The sequence below is a fragment of the Manis javanica genome, chromosome 8, assembly GCF_040802235.1.
Source record: "Manis javanica isolate MJ-LG chromosome 8, MJ_LKY, whole genome shotgun sequence".
NCBI classification, from domain to species: Eukaryota; Metazoa; Chordata; class Mammalia; order Pholidota; family Manidae; genus Manis; species Manis javanica.
The window spans coordinates 82,617,479-82,637,991 of NC_133163.1; the positions used below are offsets into that span (position 1 = coordinate 82,617,479).

The following is a 20,513-nucleotide window of genomic DNA, read 5'->3' on the forward strand; positions in this document are numbered from 1 at the left end:
CCTGCGGTGCACAGATCTGCTCTTGGTTCCTTCTAGTGCTTCCTCCCCCAGTGTGTGTTCCCACTCTCCTGCTACTGGGCCCATGTGTCAGTGTCCGCGCCAGGTGGAGGAACGACTGGCAGGCTGCATAGTCCTGTGAGGGGCTTCAGAGCTGCACTGCCTCTGTTTAGAGTGCCTACGTTTCCCCAGTACTCCCAGCTGCCGGGACAACTTCGTCCACCTATGGGGTGTCTGTCTTTAAGACTTGCAGAAAGCACTCACTTTTCTTTTGTCTCAGGAGCACCAGTTGTGGGGACCTGCCCCCATATTTTGCTTTTCCATTTCTCTGATATCCATCACCCCATGCACCTTGTGTCTGCATTCTGGGTGCGTATTTCTAGAGCTGGTTGTTTAGCAGTTCTGCACTGTCACTCCCTTCCTGTTCTGACTTTTTTCTTTCCACCACGTTTTCTGGTGGGGGAGCATTCGGGTCCCGCCTGGCCGTGGCTTGTATCTTACCCCCTTCATGTGATGCTGAGTTCTCACAGATGTAGATGTATCCTGGTTGTTGTACTTCATCCACTGGTGTCTCTTTTAGGAATAGTTGTATTTATTGTATTTTCATAAATATATATGTTTTGGGGAGGAGATTTCCTCTGAACTACTCACGCCGCCATCTTCCTGTGATCTTGTAAGTCCTATTCCAAGTCTTTTTAATGTCAGCTGGCCAAATGAAACATTCTAAACACTTCTCTTTGACGATTTTTACTGCTTATTACTCTCAATTACCTTTTCTTTATTAAGGTATTATTGATATACACTTTTAAGAAGGTTTCACATGAAAAAAAATGTGGTTACATTTACCCATATTATCAAGTCCCCACCCATACCCCATCAGTGTACTAAGATAATACAAATTCACTATTTCCCTTCTCTGTGCTACACTGTTTTCCCAATGATCCTCTACACCGTGTGTACTAAATAATACCCCTCAATCCCGTTTTCCATCGCTCCCCACCTTACCTCCCACACCCCTCACCCTTGGTAACCACTAGTCCCTTATTGGAGTCCCTGATTCTGCTGCTATTTTGTTCCCTCAGTTTCGCTTTGTTGTTACACTCTACAAATGAGGGAAATCACTTGGCACTTGTCGTTCTCCACCTGGCTTATTTCACTGAGCAAAATATCCTCCAGCTCCATCCATTTTGTTGCAAATAGTAGGATTTGATTCTTTCTTATGGCTGAATACTATTTCATTGTGTATATGTACCACCTCTTCTTTGTCCATTCATCTACTGATGAACACTTAGGTTGCCTCCATATCTTGGCAATTGTAAAAAGTGCTGTGATAAACACAGGGGTGCATACGTCTTTTTGAATCTGAGAAGTCGTATTCTTTGGGTAAATTCCAAGGAGTGGGATTCCCGCGTCAAATGGTATTTTTATTTTTAGTTTTTTGAGGAACCTCCCTATTGCTTTCCACCATGGTTGATCTAGCTTACATCCCCACCAGCAGTGTAGGAGGGTTCCCCATTCTCCGCATCCTTGTTCTTAGTCTTTTTGATGCTGGCCATCATTACTGGTGTGAGGTGATATCTCATTGCAGTTTTAATTTGCATTTCCCTGATGATTAGTGATGTGGAGCATCTTTTCATGTGTGTGTTTGCAATGTGAATTTCTTCTTTGGAGAACTTTCTCTTCATATCCTTTGCCCATTTTTTAATAGGGTTATCTACTTTTGGGTGTTGAGACTTGTGAGTTCCTTATATATTTTGGATGTTAACCCCTGGTTGGATATATTATTTACAAATATATTCTCCCATATTGTAGGATGCCTTTTTCTTCTGTTCATGGTGTCCTTTGCCATACAGAAACTTTTTAGTTTGATGTAGTCTCATTTGTTCATTTTTGCTTTTCTTTCCCTTGCTCAAGGAGATGCATTCAGGAAGAAATTGCTCATGTTTATATTCAGGAGATTTTTTGCCTATGTTGCCTTCTAAGAGTTTTATGGTTTCATGACTTAGATTCAGGTTTTTTATCCGTTTCGAGTTTACTTTTGTATAGGGTCAAACAATAATCTGGTTTCATTTCCTTCCAGGTAGCTGTCCAGTTTTGCCAACACCAGCTGTTGAAGAGGCTGTCATTTCTCCATTGTATGCCCATGGCTCCTTTATCATTTATTAATTGACCATATATGTTTGGGTTTATATCAGGGCTCTCTAGTCTATTCCATTGGTCTATGGGTCTTTTCTTGTGCCAGTACCTAATTTTCTTGATTACTGTGGCTTTGTAGTAGAGCTTGAAGTTGCAGAGCAGAACTCCCACAGCTTTATTCTTCCTTCTCAGGATTGCTTTGGCTATGCGAGGTCTTTTGTGGATGCATATGAATTTTAGAACAATTTTTTCCAGTTCATTGAAGAATGCTGTTGGTATTTTGATAGGAATTGCATTGAATCTACAGATTGCTTTAGGCAGGATGGCCATTTTGACAAGATTAATTCTTCCTATCCATGAGCACAGGATGTGTTTCCATTTATTGGTATCTTCTTTAATTTTTCTCATGAGTGTCATGTTGTTTTCAGGGTGTAGGTCTTTCATTTCCTTGGTTAGGTTTATTCCTAGGTATTTTATTCTTTTGTTGCAACTATACTTGGAATTGTTTTCCTAATTTCTCTTTCTGCTAGTTCATTGTTAGTGTATAGGAATGCCACAGATTTCTGTGTATTAATTTTGTGTCCTGCAAATTTGCTGAATTCAGATATTAGATCAAGTAGTTTTGAGGTGGAGTCTTCAGGGTTTTTTATGTACAATATCATGTCATCCACAAACAGGGATAGTTCTACTTCTTCCTTGCCTATCTGGATGCCTTCTATTTCTTTGTGTTGTCTGATTGCCATGGCTACGACCTCCAGTACTATGTTGAATAAAAGTGGGGACAGTGTGCACCCTTGTCCTGTTCCCAATCTTAAACAAAAAGCTTTCAGCTTCTTTCTGTTAAGTATAATGTTGGTTGTGGGTTTGTCATATATGGCCTTTATTATGTTGAGGTACTTGCCTTCTATTCCCATTTTGTTGAGAGATTTTATCATGAACAGATGTTGAATTTTGTTAAATGCTTTTTCAGCATCTATGGAGATGATCATATGGTTTTTGTCCTTCTTTTTGTTGATGTGGTGGATGATGTTGATGGATTTTCGAATGTTGTACTATCCTTGTATCCCTGGAATAAATGCTACTTGATCATGATGGATGATCTTTTTGATGTATTTTTGAATTTGATTTGCTAATATTTTGTTGAGTATTTTTGCATCTATGTTCATCAGGGATATTGATCTGTAATTTTCTTTTTTTGTGGTGTTTTTGCCTGGTTTTGGTATTAGAGTGATGCTGGCCACACAGAATGTTTTTGGAAGTATGCTCTCTTCTTCTACTCTTTAGAAAACTTTAAGGAAGATGGGTATTAAATCTTCACTAAATGTTTGATAAAATTCAGCGATGAAGCCATCTGGTCCAGGGGTTCTGTTCTTAGTTAGTTTTTTGATTACCTGTTCCATTTCATTGCTGGTAATTGGTCTGCTCAGATTTTCTATTATTTCTGTATCAGCCTTGGAAGGTTGTATTTTTCTAGAAAGTTGTTGACTTTTACTAGGTTATCCAGGTACTAGCATATATTTTTTTATAGTATTCTCTTATAATTGTTTGTATTTCTGTGGTATCCATGGTGATTTTTCCTTTCTCATTTCTGTTTCTGTTTATGTGAATAGACTCCTTTTTTCTCTTGATAAGTCTGGCTAGGGTTTTTTTGTTTGTTTGTTTGTTTATTTTCTTGAACCAGCTCCTGCTTTCATTGATTCTTTCTATTATTTTATTTTTCTCAATTTTATTTATTTCTGCTCTAAACTTTATTATGTCCCTGCTTCTACTGACTTTGGGCCTCATTTGTTTTTCTTTTTCTAGTTTCATTAATTGTGAGATTAGACTGTTCATATGGGATTGTACTTATTTCCTGAGGAAGGCCTGTATTGCATTACAGTTTCCTCTCAGCATGGCCTTTGCTGAGTCCCACATATTTTGCAGTGTTGAATTATTGTTTTTCATTCATCTCCATATATTTCTTGATCTCTGATTCTATTTGGTCATTGATCCATTGGTTATTTAAGAGCATGTTGTGAAGCCTCCATGTGTTTGCCAGATTTTTCAGTTTCTTTGTGTAACTTATTTCTAGTTTCATACTTCGGTGGTCTAAGAAAGAGATTGGTACAATTTCAATCTTTTTCAATTTACTGAGGCTCTTTTTGTGGCCTAGTATATGATCAGTTCTTGAAAATGTTCCATGTGAACTTTGGAAGAATGTGTATTCTGCTGCTATTGGGTGTAGAGTTCTGTAGATATCTGTTAGGTCCATCTGTTCTATTGTGGTGTTCAGTGCCTCTGTCTCCTTACTTATTTACAGTCTAGCTGATCTGTCCTTTTGAGTGAGTGGTGTGTTGAAGTCTCCTAGAATGAATGCATTGCATTCTATTTCCTCCTTTAGTTCTGTTAATATTTGTTTCACATATGTACGTTCTCCTGTGTTTGGCACATAGATATTTATAATGATTATATCTTCTTTTTGGATTGACCCTTTTATCATTATGTAATGTCCTTATTTGTCTCTTCTGACTTTATTTGTTTTGAAGTCTATTTTGTCTGATACAACTACTGCAACTCCTGCTTTTTTCTCCCTATTAGTTGCATGAAACATCTTTTTTATTCCTTCACTTTTAGTCTGTGTATGTCTTTGGGATTAAAGTGAAGCTCTTATAGGCAGAATATAGATGTGTCTTGTTTTTTTATATATTCAGTGACTTCATGTCTTCTGATGACTGAAGTCATTTATGGTGTCATTACATTTATGGTGACTGTCAATAGGTATGTACTTATTGCCTTTGCAGTCTTTAGATTTGTGGTTACCAAAGGTTCAAAGTTAACCTCCTTACTATCTAAGAGTCTAATTTAATTCATTTAATATGCTACTACAAACACAATCTAAAGGTTCCTTTTCTTCTACCCTTTTTCTTCCTCCTCCATTCTTTATATATTAGGTATCATATTCTGTACTCTTTCTATATTCCTTGATTGACTTTGGGGATAGTTAGTTTAATTTTGTATTTGTTTAGTAGTTAGCTGTTTTACTTTCCTTACTGTGGCTTTATTACCTCTGGTGACAGCTATTAAACCTTAGGAACACTTCCATCTACAGAAGTCCCTCCAAAATAGACTGTAGAGATGGTTTGTGGGAGGTAAATTCAGTCAGCTTTTGCTTACCTGGAAATTGTTTAATCCCTTCTTCAAATTTAAATGATAATCTTGCCAGATAAAGTACTCTTGGTTCAAGGCCCTTCTGCTTCATTGCATTAAATACATCATGCCACTCCCTTATGGCCTGTAAGGTTTCTGCTGAGAAGTCTGATAATAGCCTGATGGACTTTCCTTTGTATGTGATCTTACTTCTCTCTCTGGCTGATTTTAATTGTCTGTCCTTATCTTTGATCTTTGCCATTTTAATTACTATATGTCTTGGTGTTGTTCTCCTTGGGTCCCTTGTATTGGGAGATTTGTGCACTCAAAGACATTTTCTACCCCTTTTCTCTCTTCTCTTCTTCTAGTATCCCTATAATGTGAATATTGATCTGTTTGGATTGGTCACACAGTTCTCTAAATATTCTTTCATTCTTAGAGGTTCTTTTTTCTCTTTGTGCCTCAGCTTCTTCTATTCCCCTTCCTGGTTTCTATTTCATTTATCATCTCCTCCACCATATCTAGTCTGCTTTTAATACCCTCCATTGTGCTTTTCAATGATTGGATCTCTGACTGGAATTCATTCCTGTCTTCTTAAATATTTTTCTGTACCTCCATGAGCATGTTAATAATTTTTATTTTGAAATACCTTTCAGGAATATTCATGAGGTTGATGTCATTGAAATCTTTCTCAGGAGTTGTATTCATAATTTTACTTTGAACCAGGTTCCTTTGACATTTCATATTTGTATATGGTGCCCTCTAGTGCCCATAAGGTCTACTGTCTGGAACTGCTCAGCTCTTGAAGCCATGTTGGGGGTCACAGGGGAGTGGTATTGGTGTGTGGGGGGAGGAAAGAGATGTTTCCTGCTTCCCAGCTGCTATGCCTGAACCAGTGGGCCGAGCATGCAGGTGTAAGGCTCTGTGCTTTGCGTTTGTAGTTGCTGTAGACAGGTCTTCCCTCTGGTTGGCCTAACATCATGGTAGTGTTTGCCGGTTTGCGAGTCAGTTGTGGATGGCCAGGAGAAAGGTGAAGTAGGCTGCACATCATGGAGGGGGTCCTTGGAGCTGTGTAGGCATCCAGGGGAGCTGGAGCACCTGAACATCCTGAAAGCTCCCAAACTTCTGGGAAGAGTGCACTCAGACAATTTTGTCTACATGTCCTTTCTCCTGAGCAGTAAGTTCTGTGCAATCCTTGCCCCTTTAGCAGCCATCTTACTGTTAGGAAATTTCTCAGACTGCCCACTTTTCTTTTTTCCCAGAACAGCTGAATATAGATCCCTGCTTTCTACAAGCAGCTGTAATCTCAGTCTCTCCAGGAATTCTGCCTGTTTAGCTTTCCAACTCTCTAATCATGAGAGTACCATGCAAACACCATGAAATGTAGGTTTATGGTCCTAGAGCAGATCTCCTGAGTTAGGTATTCAGCAGTTCCAGGCCTTCCACTCTGTCCCCGCTCCATTTGTCTTCCTCCCACTGGTGAGCTGGGTTGGGGGAAGGTCTTGGGTCCTGCCAGACCATGGCTTTGGTACATTACCCTGTTCCGTGAAGTTTATCCAGGTGTATGCAGTTTGGCGCAGTCCTATTTTCTGTTGCTCTTTCAGGATTAATTGTATTAATTATATTTTCATATTATATGCAGTTTTAGGAGGAAGCCTCTGTCTCACCTCTCACGCTGCTATCTTAAAATCTCTCATGAATGCTTGTTTTTTTCAAAATTCTTTAGAGCTGAACTCCATGCTTTCATAAACCATCTACTCCAGCCTATAAAAACATTTCTAAGCCACATCTGCCACTGTTCTCATCTGTAGAACAGTTATTCTTCCAACTGCTCTTGCTCCTTTCCCTAGTTCATACCTTACCTCTTCTGCCTCTGCTGCTTTGTTGAAGCTCTTCCATGCTGGTGTACACACTAGTTATGTGACTTCTGCAGTCTATATGGACATATATCAGAAATACAATACATGTTTTCACAGACTAAGAGAAAAAAACTAATAGTGTCTTTTAAATTATAATATTAGCTGACATGTTTTCTCTAGAATGCCTGAATAATAATGTTTCAAAATCACAGATCATAGCTTATGCATCTTACTTCATTACTTAACACAGTGACTAGTATAATCTAGGCAGTCAATACATGTTGCTCAAAATGACATTTATTTTAATGGAATCTCTGCTAGTTCAATAAGGGAAAATAATAGTAAAGTTACTATAAGGAAGGATAAGTTCTTGTTCTGTGCAGAAGAAAGCTTTGATAACCATGTATATTTGAATAACAGGTTAAATTACAAATAAACCAAATAGTAAAAAGAGGACAATACATCTGAGATCAAAATAATATCAGTTGGGATCTCTATTGGGAGTCTGAAACTTCACTAGTTACCAGAGAATGATTTTGATTATAAGGAATCTCTTTTACTGACTCTTTTCTTCATCATTCTAATCCCATGTCACCACCATCATCAGGAATATATTAATTATCCATTTCACTACCACAAGGAGAAGATGGGAAAATTTCAATTATGATCTAAATAAATATTAATGTCAAAATTTGCAGATGATTTGAAATTAGTAAAATAAAACACTATCTCCAAGAATTGATTTAGATGTAGATAAAGTCTTCAAAAGTGTATGCTCCTTTATATTTCACCTTTTAGTTTTCTAATTCACCATATAACTCTTCTGAGTTCAGGAGAGCTTATAAAAGTAAAGAAAAAAGGAAAATAGTTCTGATAAAAGAGAATATAGAATAACTGAGTAGAAGAAAAGCACTTTTCTCAAAGTCTGAGTTCCTTACTATGAATACTATTAAATTATGAAAGTATACTTTTTTAAAGTTCTACCAAATCAAATAAAGTAACAGTCATAATTCAATAACATTTCTGTGGTTATTAACACCAATGGCTGAGTTTAAAGAAGCCATTTAATAATAATTATATTCAGGAAATAAGTGCAAGGAACTAATCCACTGGATTCCTTCATATAACAGAACTCCATGAAGTGCTGAATCACAGCTCTAAGAGGAGTTCCAAAAGCTCCAGACCTCTCAATTTTGCTACAGTTTTGTATTTTAGTTTATATAATTTGTAACTGGATAAAGAAGAGGATATTATCTAATCACTCAAAGTGATAATTCCTCTAAATCCTCACATGAGCTCTCTCACATATGCAATGCTGTCTCTTCCCCTCCTGTTTTAATATAAATATGTAACATATGCACAAAAGTGCACAGAACAAGAGCACATATCTTCAAAAGATTTCATGAAGTGAACACTCCGTGTAACTATCAACTCCAGGAAGAAACTGAACATCTCTGGAACTTTGGAAGCCCCTTCCTGTCCCTACTACCCTTCAAGGATAACCACTAGTGATGCTTTCTTAATACCACAGATTAGCTTACCCTTTTTCCTCACTTTATTTCAATACATTCATACAGCATACACTCTTTTGTGTCTGACTTTTTGGTTAATACTTGGTTAGTGAAATTATCATCTGATGCTAGCTATCCAGAAAAAAATTTTGATCATTTATTTTACAAAATATGATTTAGATTTTGTTTCCTTAGATTCTTAGACTGGATTTCTGTAATGGCAAAGAAAACATTTCAGATATTCAATTTCATTTGTAAATTTCATTGTAAATTACATCCCTTAATGCTTGTAACTGAATATTCCAATCACACAAAATGGAATTGTGGAAATTCCATCTCCACAAAACCTCCTCACCCCATCCTTCATTAGTAGTGTTGTATCACAGTCTATATAATTGTTAATAATGCATGAAAGCTCAGACATATGAATATAAGTAGAAATTATAATCCCTAAGGAATGGAGTGGAACTGACAAATCAAACCCATATTCAGTTTAATGATTGTTCTCTGTTTCTCTCCTCTTCAGGTAAATGAAGATAAGTTCCTTCCAAAATCAATGAATGAGACTGATCACTCTCAGGTGACAGAATTTGTGTTGCTGGGACTCTCTAGTTCCCAAGAGCTCCAGCCTTTCTTGCTTGTCATATTTTCTCTAGTCTATCTAGCAATACTGCTGGACAGTTTTCTCATTATCCTCACTGTGACCTAAGATACCTGCCTCCATATCCCCACATACTTTTGCTTGAAAACCTCTCTTTTACAGATATATTTTGTCTCTTTCACTACCCCAAAAATCAGACTTGTTAGTTTAGCATAAGACTATCTCTTTTGAAGCCTACATGGCCCAGATTTTCTGTATTCACCTCTTTGGTGGCAGTGAAATGGTGCTCCTTGTATCCATGGCTTATGACCACTATGTTGCTATATGCAAACCTCTCCACTACATGTCAATCATGAGCCACCATGTATGTATTATTTCTTGCCCTCAATTCCTGGTTTGTGGGCTTCATCCATACTATCAGCCAGTTGGCATTTACAGTTAACTTGCCTTTCTGTGGCCGTAATCAGGTAGACAGTTTTTCTGTGACCTCCCCCTAGCGACCAAGCTGGCCTGCATAGATACGTATGTTGTCAGCCTGTTGATTGTTGCCGACAATGGCTTTCTTTCTGAGTTACTTTCTCTTCCTGGTTGTCTCCTACACTGTGATACTTAACACAGTTAAGAATCACTCCTCTGCTAGCATGGCAAAGGCACACTCTACACTGACTGCTCATATCACAGTGGTCATGCTATTGGACCATGCATCTTTATGTGTGGCCCTTCAACTGTTATTGAGTTGACAAAGTCCTTGCTGTTTTCTACAGCATCTTCACTCACATTTTAAACCCAGTTATCTACAATCTAAGAAACAAAGAAATGAAGGCAGCTATGTCAAAACTGAGGAGTCAGTATCTGAAGCCTGGCAGTTTCTGCAGTCTTAAGAAATGTTCTCTTCCTGGAAACAAAGTAAAGTTAACAAGACTGTTACCAGTATAGCCATGTTTCTAGACAGTTATAAATGGAATCACTGTGATGTTAAATCAAATAATTTTGACCAGTGGGAATGGTTGATTAAGTTAATGGTTAACTTAAGAGTTAATGGTGATACTGTGGTGTATACTTGAAACTAATATAAGATTGTATATCAACTACACTTCAATAAAAACATTCACTAGCAAAAAGAAAAAAGTTAAATGAAAATCACAATGGATTTTAGTAATTTCAATCTTCTCTTCATTCCTTTTTGTTGTACTTATGATTTCTTTACTCCCTTGATTTTTATCCTTTAAAATCATTTTAAGATAAAAGCTTTGAAGTCAATGTCACAAGGTTTAAAAGTGGCAAAAGTGGGCATCCTTGTCTTGTTTCTGATCTTAGAGGAAAGATCTTCAGTTATTCATAACCAAGTCTGATGTTAGCTATGGGTTGTCATAAATAATCTTATTAGGTTTATGTACACATTCCTTCTACGCCTAATTTTTAGAGTTTTTAATCAAGAAGTATGTTGAATTCTGTCAAATGCATTATCTACACCTGTCAAGATGATCATTTTTTCTTTCATTCTGTAGCACATCACATTTGTTCATTTGCATATGTTGAACCATCTTGCATCCCAGGAAAATGTCCCACTTGATCATGATTTTTATGTGACTTTTTAATACACTGATATCTTTTTGCTAGTATTTTATCAAACATGTTTACATCTATGTTCATCTGGGATATTGGCCTCTAATTTTCTTTTTATGTGATGTCCTTGTCTGACTTTAGTATCAGGGAAATGTTGGCCTTATCAAATAAGTTTTGAAGTGTTACTTCTTCCAGTTTTTTGAAAGAGTTTGAGAAACATTGACATTAATTCTTCTTTAAATATTTGGTACAATTCACCAGTGAAGCTATCCAATCCTGGGACTTCTTTCCTTGGATACATCTGTTTAAATGATAAATGATTCAGTAATTTATAGATCTATTCAGATTGTCTATTTCTTCAAGATTCAGACATGGTAGGTAGACATAGTAGATATGTTTCTAGGAATTTATCCATTTCTGCAAGGTTATCCATTTTGCTGGAGTTTAATTGTTCATAATAGTCTCCATTGAATCTTCATGTTTCTGTGGATTATGTAGTGTCTCTTCATTTCTGATTTTGAATTTTCTGTTTGTCAATTTCATCTTTGCAAAAATCAGCCCTTAGTTTCATTGTTCTTGGCATTATTTTTCTCATCTTTTTTTCATTCAGTTTTGCTCTGATATCTCTGTCATTTCCTTCTTTCTGCTAACTTTGAGCTTAGTTTCTTTTTTTGGTTTTGAGTTTGATTTACTTGAGCTCTTTGTTTTTCCTTAATGTAGGCATTTATCACTAGAAACTTCCCTCCAGAACTACTTTTTCTACATCCTGTCAGTTTGGGGATATGTTCCCCTTTTTTTGTCTCAAAATACAATTTTTCATTTTCCGTTTGATTTCTTTTTTGACCTTATAGTTGTTCAAGAATCGTGTTAGTTACTTTCTACACACTAAATTTTCCAGATTTCTTCCAGTTATTCATAACTACTTTTATTCCACTATGGTCAAAAAGATACTTGATATGAATTCAGCCTTCTTAAATTTGCTAAGTCTTGTTTTGTGAGCTAACATATACTCTATTCTGAAGAAAATTCTGTGTGATCTTAAGAAGAATGTGTATTCTACAGCTCTTCAGTGAAATGTTCTGTGTATGTCTGCTAGGTCTATTTGTTCTAAAGTATAGTTCAAGTCCATTATTTCTTTATTTATTTTATGTCTGGATGATCTATACACTCTTGAAAGTAGAGTACTGTGTCTCTTTTCATCATTGCATTGCTCTCCACTTCAGCTTTCAGGTCTGGTAATGGTTGCTTAATGTATTGAGATCCTCCAAAGGTGGGTGCAAATACATGTTTAGATGTTATATCCTCTTGAGGGAATGTCCTCTTTTTCATTATATGATAACTACTTTGTGTCCTGTGACAGTTTTGACTTAAAGTATATTCTCACTCTTACATAAGTATAGCTACCCTCCTTTTAGGTACCATATGCATAGAATATCTTTTTCCATCCCTTGCTTTTCAGCCTGTTTGTCCTAAATCTATGTGAGTCTGTTTTAGGCAGCATATAGTTAGATCTTGGTTTTATATCCATTCAGCTACTTCATATCTTTTGAATGGAGAATTTGATCTATTTACAAATAAAGGTCTTATAGGTAAAACTTTCTTGACATTTTGTTAATTTTCTTTTTTATACTTCTTTCATACCTTTTCTTCCTCTCTTGCTCTTTCTTTTTTGTTTTGATGATTTATTTACTTTTTGGTCCTGAAGCACTTTGATTTATTTCTCTTTATCTTTAGTGTATCAAGGTAGGTTTTTTTCTTTGTGGTTACCTTGCAGCTTAGATAAGCCATCCTGAATTTATCACAACCTATTTTAAGCTGATAACTTAACTCTGATGATACACAAAAGCTCTACACTTTTACTTCTTCCTCCCCCAACTTTTATGTCATTGATTTCACAGTCTACCTCTTTTTATATTCTGCAGCCATTAACAATTTATTATAACTAGAGTTATTTTTAATACCCTGGTCTTAAACTTTTCTATTAGAGTTTAAAGTGATTTATGTACCACAATTACTGAATAAGAGTGTTCTGAATTTGACTACACATTTATCTTTACCAGAGAGGTTTTTACTTTCTTATGTTTTCATATTACTAATTCGTGTCCTTTTTGGTACTTCTGATGGCCAACTTTGTTGGGTACAGTATTTTTGGTTCACAGGTTTTCTCTCTCTCTCTCTCTCTCAGTACATGACATCCACTCTATGCTGGCCTGCAAGTTTCTACAGAGAAAGTTGACAACTGCCGTATGGGGATTCCCTTGTATGTAATGAGTTTTTTCTCTTGCTCTTTTCAAAAGTCTCTCTCATTGACTTTTAACAATTTGATTATAGTGTGTCTCATTATGATGTTTAGCTTATATGGGGATCTTTGGCCATCATGGGTATGGATGTTTGTTTTCTTCCAAGAGTTGGGCATTTTATGTCAGTATTTCTTTAAATAAGCTTTCTTCCCCATTCTCATGCTTTCTCCATCTGGGATTCTCATGCTACATATACTGGTTGGGTAACTGGTGTCCTATACATCATGTAGGCTTTCTTCACTCTTTTCAATTTTGTTGTTGTTGCTGTTTCTCTACATGGATAATTTCAAATAATTTGTCTTGGAGTTTGACAATTTTTTCTTTGCTGCAATCAAATCTGATTTTTATGCTCTTTATTGAAATTTTCAGATTATTCATTGTCATTTTCAACTTCAGACTTTCTGTTTGGTTCTTTATTTTGTTTCTATTTCTTTGTTAAACTTTTTGTTTTGTTCATTTCTTCCTGATTTAATTTAATTTTTTTTCTTTAGGGTAACTACTGGAGTGTTACTAGTTTCCCTTAGTGCTGTCATGTTTGCCTGATTATTCATGATCTGTGTACCTTTGTATTACTGTGGTACCTGAAGGACAGTTAGCTCTTCTAGTTTTCAAAGACTGGTGTCAGGGGCAAAGAGGTCTTCCCAGTGGGTGCCTAGATTGATGGGATAACCCCCTGACTGTAATTAAGCTGGGCTTGAGCTGGGTACCCCGGCTGTTGGTGGGCCCACAGTCAAGTCTGCAGCTGGCAGGATTGTTACCAGAGCTGCATGCAGGTGCGGTGCCCACCAGGTCCTTTCCCCAGGAGGCAACACTGCCTCTGGAACACAGTAGAAAAGGACTGGATCTAGGTCATGTGACTGCTTCTGAGACTGCAGTTGTGTCCAAGGTTGGTGGACTATTTCTATTGGATATTTTGAGTGTGTCCCTGGGCAGGAAAGATTTCCTTGGATTGCAGTCCAGTGGGGCTTAAGCTGTCCTAGATTCCTCCAAGGACCAAATTTGGTCTGAGGTCAGCAGGCCTGTTGCCATGGACATGGATAGGCATAGCCACACCCAGACCCCTTGGTGTAAGGGGCTGATGGCAGGACTTTGGCAAAGTAGAGCTGAAGTAGAATCTACAAGGGGACCGAGCTGCTTCCGGTCCACATACAGGACTGCGGTCAGTAGGTCTGCCAGTGATACATGGGCCTGCTCTCTTAAAGCAGCCCTCATTGGTCTTGAGCTCTACCAGGGTTTCACAACCTCCCACCTGGATCCCAAAGCTCCCATAAAGGCTCCTTTGTCCACGGATGGTTGCCAACTATTTTTTTTTTTTTTTTGTAGGAGAAGGTGGGTTCAGGAACTTCTATCTAGCCATGTTGATGATGTCATTCCATTCCATATTTGTTCAAACTCAGTATTTATGCATATTAGTCTGAGTTATTAACCTACACACCAATGAAAAAACAAACTTAGCAACTATAGTACAATGTTAATGTATAATTATTTTCATCTTTCAACTTAACGTTCCACTTAAAATTAGAATGTTCACTTATATAGGGCACTGTCCTCCTTCCTCCTTCTGAGCGGTGATGTCATACATTTGAAATAGTTAGATTTGTTTGTCAGGAAGAATGACCTAACAACCTGGTTGACGTTTTGATTGTTTGCTTGAATGCTTATGTTGCCATTATAGTTAAATCTTCATGATATATATGTCTATGGATTCTGAGAATGTATAAAATCACATATCCATCCATCTCATACCATCGAGAATCATAAGGAGATCATTTCTGATGTACAACATTCAAGGAATAAAGAATTGGAAACATTTAAAAATAATATCCTACATTCACTCCCATAGGTGGCAAACATTGGTATTCCACCTTTACAAACAAATTTACATATTATGTATCCAGTTAAAGTATGTTCATATACTTCTTGACCTCTTCTCTTCTCTTTACCTCAAATACTACTTAGTGACGCGGTCTGGCCATGCCGAGTTGAGCAGGTCCTGAAGTGGTGAAGGGCGTCATAGAAAATAAAGAAAGACAGAAAGAACCGGGAGGGCTGACACTCCTGCACGTCGCCAGCAAAGCTTTGTTAGGGTCCAGAGTATTTATAGAGCAAAGAAGCACACTATCCCAGGAAATAGCATTATCCAATAAACAATCAAGCACACTATTGACGTCAGCGGTAGCCAGGCAAAGTTAAGAAGAGCAGGGCTCCTACAGTTGCTCCTGGAATGTGTGAACAGGATGTTCTGTTCTTTGTTCTCCATTCCCGCCACATCAGCAAGTGGGGGAAGGGGCATAGCCTGGCTCCCAACATCTCCCCCTTTTTTATATTATAATATGAAGACAGTGCCTGTCTTAGGTGCCCCAAGGCAGCGACTCTGATCATTGGTACTCCCACTCTAATGTGAAAGCCCTTTCTTAGGTTGCCAGAGGCTCCAGGGTGCTTACCCATCATTGGCTATCCTGTCTTTCTTCAATAGTACCATACGGGGGGTGTTGTTTCAGGTGAAACATATGAATTTTCTAAACCCAGCTTTAAGAGGGATTTTAACCCAAGCTTGATAACACAAGGTATCAATAATATTATAAGAAGACATAGCAGAGCAATCACAATGGAAAACAGAAAATGGGGCAAGTCTCCCAACTTGCTGAAGGGAGAGGCTGCGTGCCTGAGGGTCTCTAGGATATCTTGAGCAGTTTTAACAGGATCAAACCACAATTCTGCATTTTGCATGTCAAGTATCTCCTTATGTAGGTCTAGAAAATCTTTGGTGAAGTTATCGGTAAGCCATATGCCCTGTAGGTGATTTTTCACTGATTCCCAACTATACTTAGATTGATTATACTCTTTAGATGTGACACAAACTTCATTATAAGCTGCATGACACTTCAATCGGTGCCTTAATTTTAGGCCCTGAACCTCTTCGCCCAAATACATGACCATGTCATACAAGGCATTAAGCTTATGACTTATTTTCTCATCAATATTTCCTTGATCATTAAGAGCCTGAGTTGCATTTTGGGTCAAACTATTGACATAGGTTACAGTTTGTACATTCTCAGTTAAAGCTACAGCTGCTACAGTAGAAGATACAATAAAGGAAATTAAAGATAACAACCCTACAATAACGAGGTCCACAGCTCTCTTGGGATGGTCTAGAGTTTTCTTCAATTATATCAACACTTGCAGGCCCTTATCATCATACCAAGGTCCCGTGTGGTTCACAGGAATCAAAAGGAAAGGGGGGGTTGCTTAAGTCAAAGAAGCATGGTATTGTTGGACACAGTAGAGATGCAGCTAGTGAGACTGCATTTTTTACAGGCAATGTGAAACATATTTTTCTGATAAGTCATATTAATAGAAATAGACCCTACCAGCAGCGTATGGGGGGGGGGGGGCAACGCAAGCTGCCACATGTGTCATTGTTTACATTAATGCTTGTACTATTGTCCCAATCTAATCCTCCCATAGCCACCCCTATTTTCCACCAAGAGGTCTGAGGGTACCCATCTGGAGTGTACTAAAACCCCATAGAGAGTCCTCTGCATTGTGGGGCCAGCATCTTTGAATTTGGTCCTAAAGACCAGTCCACAATGTAAAGGTCTTTAGTGATGTTCATCTGCTGTGGCCATTCACCACCTGCACCCGCAAGTGAAGGGGAGCCCTTGCACTTTGCCCAGGGTAATGGCAGTGTGTCCTTTTTAATTGAAGATGAAGATGTAAGCACACTGCACACAGGGTGGTCAGAAGGCAAGGTACCGTTTCTCCTATTACTAGGTGTTCTGATGGGCCTCCAGAGCATGATAGTGAGTTGGTGACCCAGAACGGTCCAGTCCCACACATTGGAATACTGAAGTGTTAGACAGCTGGGCTTGTGGTTATTTAGGCAAGCACGGTCACTGCACTCATTTTTAAAGAAGCACATCGGAGTCCCTCGTCCCAGGCCTGTGTAATTATACAACCAGCATTGTAGCTGCACGTGGACGACAGGTCCTCCCAAAATGTCAGAATCATTGGAGTAGATCTGTACCTCGGGAGACTTCCAACCGACTGGATGGAGCAGAGCGGGGTCAGGAACATATGCCCAATATATGTGCTGAACTGCTTGCTCTGCTGCTTGCTCTTCAGCTGGGGTCCTCCAAAGCTGGAGCAGGATCAGGAGGAATATGGTCTGCATGACACACCAGCCTTTCTGGCAACCACCTCAGGCCATCAGCATCCTGTGGAAAGATACAAACGTGTCTTCACCCCCAAAGAAGGATGGGATCTGGACCTTGCCACACCCCATTCAGAGGATCTTTCCATCGCACCTGTGCGAGGGGTGGATGACCGCCAGAGCACCAAAAGCGCTGTGCAGAACTGCGTCCCGCAAGGTCTAGAGTTAAAAATTTTAAATATAGAGTGCATGGGATAAATAATTCAAAGGTGTAATGGGGTATAACTCCCCCTTCTTAATTTTATTGAGCTGGGCTTTCAAAGTGCCATGGGCTCTTTCAACAATGCCTTGGCCCTGGGGATTATAGGGGATTCCTGTCTTGTGGGCAATACCCCATTGCACACAAAATGTGTGAAAGCGGCTACTGGTATAGCCAGATCCATTGTCCATTTTAATCAGCTTGAGAATGACCATAACAGCAAAGCAAGAGAGGCAGTGGCGAATAACTTGTGAAGTGGATTCTCCAGAGAGAGCAGTAGCATGAAGAAACCTGAATAGGTGTCAATGGTAACATGAACATATTTTAATTTTCCAAATTCAGGGATGTGCATGACATCCATCTGTCACAGGTGATTTGGCAGGAGGCCACGAGGGTTGACACCAAGTTGTGGAGGGTTGAAATGCTCAGGACAGGTTGAGCGTCATTTAACAATTTGTCTCGCAGCTTCTCTAGTGATGTGAAAATATTTGTGAAGACTATTACTGTTTTGATAATGTAATGAGTGAGAGTGTGTAGCCTTTTCTATTTGTGTAAGGCCTACGCAGCACATGGCTGCATCAGCTAATGCATTACCTGCAGTTAAAGGACCAGGTAACATAGTATGAGCACGTATGTGACCTATATAACAGCGCTCTGCCCGCTGTTGAAGCAAAGACTGTATCTGTACAAAAAGCTGCTGGATGGCTGTAGTAGAAGTGTCAATGAGAGGAACCGTCTCCAGTCAGGAGACTGCATTGACTACATACTGGCTGTCTGAGTAGAGATTAAATGAGGACGAAAAGTGGAGCAGAAAGAACTAAAGCCACAGCATGCAGTTCTACCACTTGTGCTGAAGCTGGAGTGGTGCGATGCGAAAAAGCCTTGCCATGCACCACACACACAGCTGTGCCATTGCTGGAGGCATCTGTGAAGATGGTGGGTGCACCTTCAATAGGTGTGGAAGAAATTATGTGTGGGAATACAAATTCTTGAAGTTGAGCAAACTGGAGTAGTTTCACCTGAGGATAACGATTATCTACTACTCCCATAAAATCAGCCAAAGCGATGGGAAATGCATCTGTGTTTTGTAAGAGCCAATCTATCTGTTGTTTTGTGAAAGGAACACCAATTATAGATGGTTCAAATCCAAAATATTTTCTGGCTTCTGACCTTATCTCCTGTATTAAAGTTGCAACTGGGTCATGAAAAGGAGTTAACGAACTTCGAGGCGAAACTGCTAAATGTAGCCACTGAAGTGGATCTTGTCCTTGCCGAAGGACTGCAGTGGGAGAATGTTTGGTAGTGAAAATGTAAGCTTCTAAAGGTTTATTATAATAAAAATATGTCAGTTGCTGTTGTGCAGTGACCTGTTCTACACGCAACAGAGCAGTCTTGGCCAGCGGAGTAAGTTCTCTAGGTGAGTTTGGATCTGGATCTCCCTTCAACACATCAAATAGAGGCTTTAGTTCACCAGTGGTGATTCCTAATGAAGGCCTCAACCAATTAATATCCCCTAGCAATTTCTGAAAATCATTCAAAGTCTTCAACTGATCTTTTCTCAACTCTATCTTTTAGGGTCTAAATAGGAAAATGGGTCAACTGTCTGCACTTTCTCGGGAGCTATAACAAGACCTCGCTCTGACAAAGATGTCTGCAGGGCAGAATAAGCTTCAAGCAGGATTTTCTGTTCCTGGGAAGCTAAGAGAATATCATCCATATAGTGGATGATATATATTTGAGGAAATTGTGTACGAATGGGAAGTATAGCTGCAGATACATACTTCTGACACAAGGTGGGGCTGTTGGCCATTCCTTGAGGCAAAACTAGCCATTGATATCTTTTCATAGGCTCTTGAAGATTAGTACTCGGGACACTAAAAGCAAATCTTTTACAATCTTGTGGGGCTAAGGGAATAGTATAAAAGCAATCTTTAAGGTCCAATACTATTTTATAGGTATTATTTGGAATAGCTGCAAGATGGGGCAGCCCAGGTTGAAGAGCTCCCATCACTCCCATAGTTTCATTCACCTTCCTCAAATCTTACAACAGCCTCCACTTTCCTAATTTTTTCTTAACAAATATAGGGGAGTTCCAAGGAGATGTAGAGGAAGTAATATGACCTTTATCCAATTTTTCCTGAACTAACAATTGAGCTGCTGCAATTTTTTCCTCGGACAAGGGCACTGATCTATCCACACTGGCTCATCACTTTTCCAGTGAATAGAGTCTGCATGGAGAACAGGCAAGCTCATGGCCCCTGAGGAAAATACCCCAATCCTCTTCTGTCTTGTTTTAGTGCTAATGGAAAGGGTTCCACAATACCTTGGTTATTGCTACCTAGACCTTGTTGTGGAAGGAGTCCTTGATTAAACATCTGTTGTGAAACTTGAGCAGAGGGACTATATAGATAAACTCCCATCTCAGACATGACATTTCTACCCCATAAATTTATAGGTAACCGTGGTATAATATATGGCTGAAAAGTACCTATATATCCCTCAGAATCTTCCCAGGTTAATATATCAGAACTTTGTAGAGGTGATTGAGACTGACCTATGCCTCAGAACTCTGTGTTTGCTGTGTGGGCCAAGCAGATGGCCAATGAATGTCTTCTATACAAGAAACATCTAGGATTCCTTTGAACCACTTTCCTTGGATTTTCAACTCTAGTTGGGGTCTATTCTGTTTGATCTCTTGGATCCAATAAGCTTCTGGAGAACCAAAGCCTCCATCTTTTTTAGGGCTTGTGGTGACTGTTCTTCCCACAGATATTATGGGGAGCAATATTAGTTGTGCTATCCTTTGTCCAAAGGGGATTACTGATATGCTTTGGGAGAGTATGTCATGACTTTAATTTCACCTGTGTAATCTGCATCTATTACACCTGGGGCAACATGTAATCCTTTCATGGTGGTACTACTTCTTCCCAGCAATAATCCTACTGTCTCTGGAGGTAATGGCCCATAGACCCCTGTAGGAAGGGCTTGCATGCCCATTGCTGGTG

The 20,513-nt window shown here is 38.7% G+C and overlaps 1 pseudogene; it reads left to right on the forward strand.

The window, feature by feature from the left end:
* Positions 1–9,140: 9,140 nt before the first annotated feature.
* LOC108403566 (olfactory receptor 4K15-like) lies at positions 9,141–10,140 on the forward strand (annotated as a pseudogene).
* Positions 10,141–20,513: the final 10,373 nt, after the last annotated feature.